Raw genomic sequence first — 11,979 nt, 5'->3', positions numbered from 1 at the left:
CTAGAATCGACAGAATTATCTTTCTTATTTTATTAGTAAGAGACGTTTACGATATTTCTTATGGAAATTTATGAGGGAAGGGTGTGGAGGGATCTCGACGCTGCGGTTATCGACGAACGTGTCAGGGTACATGTTTTCTCAGGTGTAAATAAAATAGCATCGATGTTCGACAGCTCGAATTTGTAAACAATATAAACAGATAGCGCCCGATTTTATTACTACGATATTCCTTTGTGGAAATTTTGAGAAGAATAGGGCTAAAACTTATGGAGAGAGGGTTTGTCTCCGCGTCAAAAAGTCTTCAGCATTCATATAGTAAAGAGCAAAGTAAAAGTGTATAAAAGAAAATGAATATTGAAGAAGATGTAATTGTCATCGAAAATGGAGAAGAAGAGGCCTTTGAGAATAATGAGGCCATTGAGGAAGATGAAGACATGTATATAGATGTCGAAGAAGTGGATAATGAAGAAGTTATGAACGTAGAAGAAGAAGAAGAATCATCCGATGATGATGATAATATAAGAATTTTAGAAGACTCCGATTATGATAGTGTATGTAGTGAGGAGTTTAGTGAGACACAAGTGCGGGAATTAAAACGAGCTGATATTCACGATATTGACGAACTACATAAAATGTGTTGCATTTCTTTTTATTATGAAGTTAATAACGACAAATTTTGCACAGCATGTTTTTTGCGAGTCAACGACTTATTTTCACGTGCGCGCGCTGTGCGCAAACATGAGACTGAGCAATACATTTTACTTTTGGGAGACAGATGCTGCGAATGTCGATTATCAGTGTCTCAAATAGTATCATGCAGTCTGTGCCCTATTTGCACGCAATAAACTTTCGGAGATTGTGCCGGGATACAGATACTGATATTTAAGTAGTTTCCGATGTGTAGGAATTGGTAAGTATTCTTTTTAAACTAAAAATTAAAAAAATACTAATAAAAAAATTTTTTTCTGTTATGCAGAAGTCCCGCATCCACCGCCTCGCAGCACCGCCCGAGCGCCGTCTCGAAGCCGCAGCTAATACCACCCACCACCAACTTATATAACATGTTATTTCATATATTATTTTTATTCTTTTATTTTATATTGTATTTTTATATTTTTTATAATCTAATATTTAAATTTTATATATTTTATATTCATTCATATTCATTTATATTCATTTGTATATTCTTTTTAAAATTTTAAATTCACACACACACACACACATATGTAAATACACATTTATATTAATTAAATTATTAATATAAAAAAAAATGAGTTAATTTTAAAATTCCTCTCCTTTTCCTTTCTTCTAAGCGCTATCTCTCTCGCAATCTCTAGCCTCTCGCTACCTCTCTCTCCTATGCGCTATCTCTCTCACGGTTCCTAGCCTCTCGCTACCTCTCTCTCTCTCTTCTAAGCGCTATCTCTCTCACGGTCCCCCCTTGCCCGTTATTCTTCACAACTATTGGGAGCTACGTATAAGAGCTGGGGGCTGTTTACAGATAGGAGAAAGATGGTGGATGGAAATGCGTGCGAAGAAATTACATCATAATTTAGATTTAAAAACTCTTTATTATTCTTTTACATATTTTTTCTTACATATTATGGGCTAAAAACTAAAGACGCCAGCTCGCAATCGACGAGTTGATGCTTATTGAAAGCGTTACTAGCGAATTACATTTGATACTTCTTTATTACCCGTTACAGTAGACGCGATATTGGAGAATTGCGTAAACTTGGCATCGACTGTATCGGTAATTTTAACCAATCGATCAAAAGTTATATCAATGCATTGATCGAGATCGAACATACGGTGTAACGTCGATTCGACCATCATCATGCATACATTTAAAGATTCGAGACTTATGAGTTTGACATTGTTAATCGTATGAACTTTTACACTTAGCGGTCCAACGCTTATAAAACTGTGGATATCTTTAGAGTCGTTCCGAAGAAAATTCTTAATATTGTGACGCTGCTCGTAGAGTCCCTTCCACGTTCCGAGAGATAATATCAGTTCCTTTCCTCGATGATCTCCTATGACAATCTCCACGTAACTCAGTGGACATACGTTGATACCAATTTCGAGAAATTTGAATTCCGTAGCTGTCAATGCGTATCGTCTACCTAGTATACGAACCGCACAAGGCTTTAATGAAATGCTGTAGAAAAAAAGTGAAATTAGTTTTAAAAAATAAAACAATTTGTAAAAATGTAAGAAAATAAAAAAAAATAGTTAAAACTTACTTTTCACATTTGTTCTCAAACGATGGAGTTTCATAACGACTCAGTACGTAATTATTCACGCGTCTGCCGGGACCGCTGCTGCTGCTTCTTTCGACGTAGTACATTTCTTTAGGTTGTGAAAAGTGAACTATCGGTACAAGCGGTTAACGTGACACTGATCGTATAAAAATTAAGAGTGATGCTCTTTTTCCAAAAGTAGTGGGGTAGATTAGTAATAAATGTGGTGGGAGAGTATCTAAAAGTTCTTATAACGCTCTGAAATTTAGGGGAAGGGAGAGACGACGCTCGGACAACATTAAAAAGAATTCTCAGATACCACTCGCGAGGGAAGAAATGGGTAGGGGGAATAAGAGGTAAAACATATTAATGTTTAAATATTTTATTTTTCCAAATCTTGTAATTTTTTCTGCCGTTGCGACCACCAGTTAAATATTTTGAGTATATTTTGTAATGCACAATTCTTAACATGTTTTCTACATCGCATAGTATTTTTAACATCTACATTATTTAGAGACTCGATATCATCGTAATCAGCATCCAAGGTCTCGATGATTAAGTTTTCTATCGCATCATCATCATCATCAAGCATATCAGCCAACCATTTTTGTTTATGGCATCCCTTAACATATACGGTACACGGCATTTCATTATCTTCAACCACAGCTGTTGTAATCAATCGTTTCGCCATGCTGTACGCAACGATTCCGTCCTCCCATTGTAGTCCATGATGATTCGCCATCAACCATGAAGCTTGAGACTTTTCGGATTTTGTAAGGAGATGCCATGGTACAGGACTCCGAAGAAAGTAGTGTGCGAGAATAGTTCCTCTCCTCAGCACTGCCACCTCCTTCACGATAAATTTTCCCGAAACGATGAATCCTTGCAGATCGAACGTTGGTACAGACATGATGAGATCTCTCTCTCTTTGATGCGTCAGTCAAGAAGAATGATAACCATCTCACAGCACTTTGATCTATATCTTACTCCTCTTCCCTCTCTCTAAATTGTTGTTGTCTAAACTCGATGTTATCGCGAACACTTAGGTGATTTTGCGCACAACGTTGGTCAACGGACGTTGTACTGGATCACGTGATCGTGTATGATGAGGCAGTACGCAGTGGTATTCATCGGCACGTTCTCCTTACACTCGAATTCCAATCTCACATCCACGGTTACGCTCTTGAGACTCTCAAAGGACGACGGTCCATGTGCCAAACCCTCCTCCACGTGGTGAGAGTTGGAAACGTCGAGGTACCCCCTCGGCGGCTAACGGGGTACTGGCTTCGGGCAGAGCGCATATATCGTTATGTGTCTCTGGACACTGGCGAGATCGCTTGATATCCCTTCGAATGCTGCGGTCACAGCCGAAAACTGGGCGAATGTCCGGTCGCTAGGCTGGGGGTAATTATCCTTAAGCCGTGGCAGGGGATGTCGGGTGATCGCAAAGGTGTCATCGCGGCGCATTAGGCGCAATCTCGAGGAAGCTTGTTCCTCGGGATGGCCGACCTTAGGAGGAAGGAAATATAGCTTGGCTTGGTTCCCGAATCTGAGGGAGAACCGGCTCGGGTGCCTTGCTTGTGGGGTGCTCACGGAGAGGTGGCGGCTTGGTGGGAGGCGAGGTACGCCTCGACGAGCCTATCGGGAACAGCCATCCTCTCCGCTAGTAGGTTGCGCCTCCGAGGTCGGAGGTGTTCGGGTAGGAGCGGCCTCACTGCGCGTCCTGGCTGACGGTGATGTACCGATGGGCTTCGGCCGTGCCGGGGTGATCTGTTGGCTGGGATTCGCGGATCGCCTGAGGTCTGCACGCGTTACCCGCTCCGCATGGGGCTCGAAAGAGACCCAAGTAGAGTGGGTGGTGAGGGTTGTGCTTCACCTTCCGGAAATACGGAAGCACACTTATATCGAGTCACTTATGTCGAGACACGGATGCCCACCGGGGCGCGGGGATGTCAAGTGAAGGGGGATCCCGGAGGCTGACATCGCCAGCAACAGGGGTCCGCCTCCCCCTCGTATAAAAACACGGAGGCGGGGACACGGGTAGAGATGATGATGGTTCTCTGGGTCTTTACTCAGAGGGCAATGCATCATACAAACAGGGGTCCGCCTTTCCCCTCGTATAAAAACACGAAGGCGGCCGGTGCTGGGATGTATTCGAAGTGGAAACATCCTGGTTTAAATGGCATGGTCTGACCGGTGGACGGGCACGTGCTCCTGCGATTTCGGTTGTTCCTTGTGCCGGGGTGGGACGCTGGTGAGCCCCCTCACCCCATATGACACTTGGAGCGGCCCACCTCCCCTCTTCTGTCAGGGGCTAGGTGCCAAGAGGGGTTTCGCAGGAGAGGCGACTCCCTGCCAATACAGACGTCTGTCTAGTGGGGATCACTCGTTCCACTATAAACATTCGGCGAGTGACACGCGATCGGAGGGGGGGGTGTCTGGCAGGTGTACAGGCTCCTCCCCCAACGAGTAGTATGTCCCGGCAGAGGGACATTTGGGGATGGACGGTCTCCGTGGGGACCCGAAATCTATCGCACCCTCCTGGGTGGCACTCCCCCGTTGTCCGCCACCTTGGCGTGGTGGGGGAGCTCACCCTTCGCAAGGGGATAGCCTTGCGAGGGGTGCCAAGAGCGGACAGTGCCTCATATCTTGAGGCACACCTGCCCCCGGTTTCGGGGGGCTTCCCCCAGTTTCCGGGGATTTCTCCTGGACCGTGGGAGTCTTCTCACGGTCTGGGGGAACGGGGCCCACTTCCCCGTCAGAGCCTTGGCTCGTAGGTGGTAAGGGATGGCGACCCGGAATTCAAACGCCCGGTGGCATGGCACCGTTAGGAGAGGGCATGGCACGGCGCTTCGGCGCTTGCCCTCCCGCCATGCAGTCTGCGGCCTCGGCCGCCGGGGTGCCATTCCGTGTCTCTGGGGGGGATATTTTCTGGGGTTATTCCCGGGGGTGTTCCCCCCGGGGTCTCGGGGTGGGGCTTTTTGTGCGGCGGGGGCCGCAGGGGGAGGGGACCAGGCGTGACTACCCGAGGGGCATTGCCCGGAGGGAGTCACGGCGGTCAGTCGCCGGGGCCGCTCGGACGTTTCCGAGGTGGGGCCCGGCGGCCAGACTCGTACTCCTGGCTGGTCGGGACCGTTCCCCTTTCCGAACCGGCCGGTCAGGAGAAGGTGTGTCCCTTCCACCGGACGTGATTACCTGTGCGGGGACGGCTGGTCGCCACGGCGTGTAGGGCAGGGCCGGGGAGCGGCGACCCTGTCCGAAGCGTCCGTGGGGCCCCCCGGGTAGCGCCACCCGCTGCGGTACCCCCGTTGTCGGAGGCGGGGGTCCCCTGAAAGCCCGTGTGGGCGTTAAAACTCACACGGGTGAGTAAGGGGCTCGGGGTCTGGCCGGGGTGCGGTATCCCCCCGGCTAATGACGTATATCCCCTCCCCGGGGGAACTTGAGGCCCGGCCTTGGGGTGTGGCCGGTCATGTTTCGGGGCACCCCTTGGCCGGTGGAGGTATACCCTGGGGGACGGAGCCGCAGCGGGACCGTGGGATCAAACACAATGAAGGATATCAAAACAAGTACTGTTAAGGAGGCGGAGAAGGAGAGAGGAGGGTTAGCACGGAGGAATAGACCAGGTCCTCTGTCGACGAAAGGACCGCGTGTAACAGAAATCATGGAGGTCTCTGTTCGGTTAAGGCGTGAAGACGCGGAGGCGGTGTCAGGCCCATCGGGCCTGCAGGAGCAGGACCTGATGCCGGGCAGGCAGGCGGTCACATTATGTGACTACCTGCCTGAAACATTGAGGGAATCGCTTCCAAAGAAGCGCAAACAAGGCCGACCGGAGTCCACTGGGGACTACGGACGCCTTAAGGTGCGCAAGGCTCAAGAGGCGGAGCAAAGGGAAGAGGAGGAAGAGCGAAGAATGTTCGACCCCACCGCTCCAGATACGAACAGCCAGGCGTGGAAGCGACTCGACAACAAGGTCGCAATACGTCTGGATGAGATGAGGGACTCCCCTGTGCTGGATGTTGCGTCCCAAGCACTAGACTGCGCTACGGTGCTAAAGCAGATTGCTACAAAGTGTAGCAAGATGGAAGGCACCGTGCGCAAAGAGGTCGGGGAGGCTGCTTGCACTTTGCAAGCAGCGCTGCACACTCTGTCGGTACGCGTCTCGAACACAGAGACGATGAGCACAATTGCGGAAGGGGAGAGTGAGATCGAGACCCTCAGGAGACAGATCCAAGAATTGAGGGTTCAAAATCTACGTCTCCGCAACCGGGAAAAGGAAATCCTGGAATTGAAGGGAAAAAGGGCGATAGGAGCCAAGACGGTGCAGGTCCAGCCCGCGGGAAAGGAGCAGTCTCAATCGGTTGGGGAAACCAAACAGGCTGCGAGGAAAGAAGAAATAGGGCGAAAGCCCTATATAAACTTCATGTCCGACGTGAAAGACATGCCAGATATACCGGACATGTCGAGCGCGGAGGGCATGGAGGTAGAAATGGAAGTGGAGAGCGAGGATATGTACCCTCAAGCCCAAGCTCCGGCGATAAGACCCCCCATTAAGGGTGTTGTTAAAGACCTGGGGAGAATTTACCCGCCGGGCGTGGTTTCGGAAGAGAGCCGTCGAATATACGACGTGCTCTCTCTTAAAATCGAGAAGCTTCTCGACAGGAGAAGCAGAGTAGGAAGGGGCGGTGTTGCCCCGCAGGATCAATCTCTCCCACAAGAGGAAGAGGTCTCCCCCCCGGCGGTCCGCAGTACACCGCGGCAGCAAAGGCCGTGGTCCCTGTACGGCCGCCGGAGGGAGGAAAGAAGGGGAAGAAGCCTCAAACACAAGGAGGACAGCGGCCCACAGCAAATAAGGCTGTGGGTCCTGTGCGGCCAGCCAAGGATGAGGCATCAAGGAAAGGGAAGGAGAAGCCGGCCCAACAACAACAAAAAGCGCGACAGGCAATGGTGGTGACGGGAACCGTCAACCCACCCAAGAAAGGGGAAACTGCGGTCTGTAAACCGCAGCGACCAGGGGCGTCCTCTGTACAAACCCCTCAAATCCCTCAGCCACCTTCACAGGGCCAAGGGGCCTGGGTGAAGGTTGTTGGCAGAAGGGAAAAGAGGGGACAGCGGGCAAACACCGCCCAGCCCGCTAATCCTCCAATAAAGGCGACCGACAAGACCCAAGCCTCCCCCCCTCTGAAACAGAGTGGTAAGGGGATGGCGGTCACAAAGGCCGGTGCAGGGAGGAAGAAGAGGAATGCCTCACGGACGGCTGCGATCACAATCACATGCCCGGAGGGACAGTACGCAGAAACTGTGAGGCAAGCCCGCCAAGCAGTAAACTTGGAGGAATTAGAAATAAAGGACGTAAAGGTCCGCCGAGCGGCTACCGGCGCCCTGGTTTATGAAATACCAGGGCAGAACAAGGCCGCGAAGGCGGACCTTTTCGCGGATAAACTCCGCGAGGCCCTAAAAGATAAAGAGGGAGTTAGGGTCGCGCGCCCCTCCAAAAAGGGGGAGATTAGAGTCCGCGGACTAGATGAGTCAGCCACCGTGGAAGAGGTGGTGGCAGAAGTCGTTAGGCTTGGGGGCTGCCAGACCTCACAGGACAAGGCAGGAGAGATCAAATTCCCCCAAAGTCTATGGGAACCCTATGGGTTCAATGCCCACTGATGGCGGCCAACAAGGTGGCCGCCATCGGGAAAATTAAAGTGGGATGGGTGGTTGCGCCGGTGGACGCCCTTAAAGCTAGACCCCTGCAGTGCCACCGCTGCTTACAGCGCGGGCATGTGCAGGCGGCCTGCACAAGCGGCGCAGACCGGCGGGGTGCCTGTTATAACTGCGGCGCACAGGGCCATAAAGCCAGTGAGTGCGTCGCACAGACGAGGTGCCCCCTATGCGCCGAGCAGGGTCTGCCGGCCAACCATCGAGTGGGTGGGGACTCCTGCCACCCAAAAAGAAAACCAAAGGGTGGCAGGATCAACCCAAGTGTGAGCGCTGGCGCCAAAGCGGCGCCAACGCCCAAGAAAGCGGAATCCGGAGGCGACAAGTCCCCCCCGGTACCAATGGACGTCGTGGAGGAAACGGAATCCCCCAAGTCTCAGAGAAAACTGAGATCAAGGGGGGCTCCCATAAAAGGAGCGGGAAAAGCCGCAGCAGCAGCAGCAGCGGACAGGGTGGCTCCCGCGGTGCCGGAGCCACCCAAAGGAGGAAAGGAGGCAGTGGCAGCAGCAGCGGCAGCCGTAGTGGCTCCCGCGGTGCCGGAGCCACTGATGGAGGTTGTTATGGAGGAGGCTGACTTAATAGCGCTATGAATGTCACTCTCCTCCAGGCAAATTTAAACCACTGCAGGGGGGCGCAAGACCTGTTTATGCAGACCCTCCTGGAGTGGAATTGCGGATTAGGGATCGCCTCCGAGCCTTACCAAGTGCCGGGCAGCCACTCATGTTGGGCGGCCAATGGTAATGGTTCGGTGGCGGTCACGTGGAGGGACGTGAACGGCTCCCCTCCCTGCACTAAAATCGGGGAGGGGGCCGTTCACGTCTCAGTAGAATGGGGGCCCATCGTGGTCGGTGCGTGCTATCTGTCTCCAAACATGGACTCTGCACAGTATGAGCAGTCGCTGGATGGGGTAGCGGCCTTTGTCAGAGGCAGGCTGCCCTGTCCGGTGATTGTGGCGGGAGACTTCAATGCGAAATCAGCGCGTTGGGGCTCCCGCCGCACTGATAGGAGAGGCAGAGTCCTGGAGGACTGGACGGCGGCACTCGGCCTGTGTTTGATAAACACAGGCACGAGGAGCACCCTCGTTAGGCCGCAGGGGGAGTCCGTCATAGATTTGACGTGGGCTTCCCCAAACGTGGCCAACAGGATAACCGATTGGCGGGTGACAGATCAGGAGACCCTCTCTGACCATTTATATATCAGGATGAGGGTCGAAGTCACCCGCCAGGGGGTGCTTGGCCGCGCCCAAGGGGAGGCAGAGCCACGACCGAAGCGATGGGCCTGAGGAAGTTAGACCCGGATAGGTTAAGGGCCGCCGTTCTCTCGGCGACCTGGCCTGGCACAGAGTTGCCAGAAGATAGTGTGGAGGGCCAGGTGGACTGGCTTGGGGAGATTATGGAGGATGCGTGCAACTTCTCCATGCCCCGAGCCAAGTCCGTGCCGCGCAGAGCGGCGTACTGGTGGACTGCTGAAATTGCGGAACTACGCAGCAAAGCAGTCCAGACCAGACGCCGCTTCACTAGAGCTAGGAGGCGCGGCAGCGCCGAGAGAGTCGCCGAGATGTTAGAGCTATACAGGAGTGCGAAGTATGAGCTCGGCTCGGCGATACGGCGGGCCAAGTCTGGAGCATGGGACGAGCAATTGCTCTCCCTAAATTCAGACCCATGGGGGCGCCCATACAAATTAGTTATGAATAAACTAAGATATTGGGCGCCCTCGGTGACGGAATCCCTGGATCCCCAGGTCCTCGAAGACATAGTGTCCACACTATTCCCGAGGGTTCCCCAAGAACCGATACGTTCGGGGGGGCCCGACGAGTGGCACGAGGACCTTGGGGTGACAGGGGATGAAATAGTCGGGATCGCCAAGAGGCTGAGGGCAAGAGGAAATAAAGCTCCCGGCCCGGATGGCGTTCCCGGTAGGGTCTGGATAATCGCTCTGGACATCCTATCCGGGTTTATGAGACATCTCTTCACGGGATGCCTACGGGAGAGTTATTTCCCCCCAGTCTGGGAGAGGGCTAACTTAGTCCTCATCCCAAAGGGGGGCAGGCCTGCGGGAACTCCCTCGGCATACAGGCCCATTTGTCTGCTGGACGAGGCGGGGAAGATGCTGGAAAGAATCATCACCAACCGCCTCGTTCGGCACCTTAAGGAAGTGGGGCCCGACCTCCACGAGGACCAGTTCGGATTCCGCGAGGGACGCTCGACGACGGACGCCATCCTGAAGGTCAGATCCTTCGTGGAATCCGTGACGTGTTGGTGGCTGTGTCTTTGGACATAGTTAACGCCTTCAATACTCTCCCCTGGGGTAGGGTCATGGACGCGATGGAGTACCATCGCGTCCCTGACTATCTCGTGGGGGTCATAGGGTCCTACTTTCAAAGTAGGGGCCTAGGGTACCGTAACAAAGAAGGTACCCATTGCCAGAGGGAGATGTACTGCGGGGTCCCGCAGGGGTCAGTCTTAGGCCCCCTGCTGTGGGACCTCGCGTACGACCGTGTATTGAGGTCTGCCCTCCCCCCCCCGGCAGTAAGGTCGTCTGCTACGCAGACGACACGCTAGTACTGGCCGGGGGAAAGGACTGGGGGGAAGCAAGGATATTGGCAGAGATGGCAGTGGCATGCGCCGTGCGTGCCATAAAGGGCATGGGTCTAGGAGTGGCCCCTCGGAAAACCGAGGCGGCCTTCTTTCACGATGGTACACGTGGAAGACCTCCGATGGCCCATGTCCAAGTGGACGGTGTCCCCGTCCGGCTGGGTCCCAACATTAAATACTTGGGACTACTGCTGGACGGAACTTGGGGCTTTAAAGATCACTTCGATCATTTGGCCATAAAGGTAGATAAGGTGGCGACGGCTTTAAGCCGTTTGCTGCCAAACCTGGGAGGGCCGGATGATCGAGTGCGTCGACTCTACGCGAACACAGTCAATTCCGTGGCGCTCTACGGAGCGCCAGTCTGGGCGGACGCCGCGATGGCCACCAGACGCATCAAGGATACGCTAAGGCGTGTCCAGCGAAGGGTGGCCATTCGCGTCGTCCGGGGATATAGGACTGTGTCGCATGCGGCGGCCATAACTCTGGTGGGGATGCCCCCCATGGAGCTCGTGGCTGACATGTATGCTGGAGTATACCAGCGTCAGCGCGAGCTCCGTGAAATGGGGATGCAAGTGACTGCCAGGGTTAAGGGCATTCTCAGGCTCCAAGCCCGGCGACAAATGACAGGGAAATTTGATGAGTACCTGTCAAATGTGCCCCATACAAATTCGGGGCACAGGGTCGTCGGGGCCGTGAGGCCTAGACTGGAAGAGTGGATGGAGAGGTCTCACGGCGGGACATCGTTTCACACTACACAGGTGTTCACCGGACACGGATGTTTCGGTGAATATCTGTGTAAAATTGGGAAAGAACGCACGGCGCAGTGCCATCACTACGGGGAGGACCAGGACTCCGCGCAACACACCTTGGAGTTCTGCCCTGCATGGGCAGAGGAGCGCGGAGTCCTGGTCAACATCATAGGAGAGGACTTGCATCTGCCCAACGTTGTTGGGCAGATCCTGGTAGACGACGAAAAGTGGAGAGCGGTCTCCTTCTGCTTCAAGGTTATGACGCAGAAGGAGGAGGCAGAGAGGGAGCGGGAGAGACGGGGGCGACGGGGTAGGCAAACGCTTACCCCTGACTCCCTGAAGAAAGGGACGACCCCACCTGGGTGCCCCGGCGAGGAAGGGCTGAGGGGTCGCGGGGAAGGGGTGGTGCCCGTGGTGGAGGGGGCGGCGGCGGTGGCGGCCCGCCAAGGCGAGGTCGCGGTGGCGGACCACCTCGTCGCCGAACAAGGAGACGCCCCCCTGATTGGTTGAACTAAGCGGGATTTATGCTGGGCGAGGGGCGCTGTGCCCCCCCGCCCGATGGTGAAGTAAGGGAGGAGTAGCCGGGCGAGGGGCGCTGTGCCCCCCTCGCCATGCGCAAAGATAGAGTAGGGCGGGGGCGGGTGTCGCCTGGCTGGCGGCCGCTCGGCGTAAGCCCTGCGGCCGGGA

This window comes from Prenolepis imparis, unplaced genomic scaffold, assembly GCF_030444845.1.
Source record: "Prenolepis imparis isolate NDT839.2.m4 unplaced genomic scaffold, iyPreImpa1.0 SCAF_10, whole genome shotgun sequence".
Classification (NCBI taxonomy): Eukaryota; Metazoa; Arthropoda; class Insecta; order Hymenoptera; family Formicidae; genus Prenolepis; species Prenolepis imparis.
Note: the sequence above shows the minus strand (reverse complement) of the source record.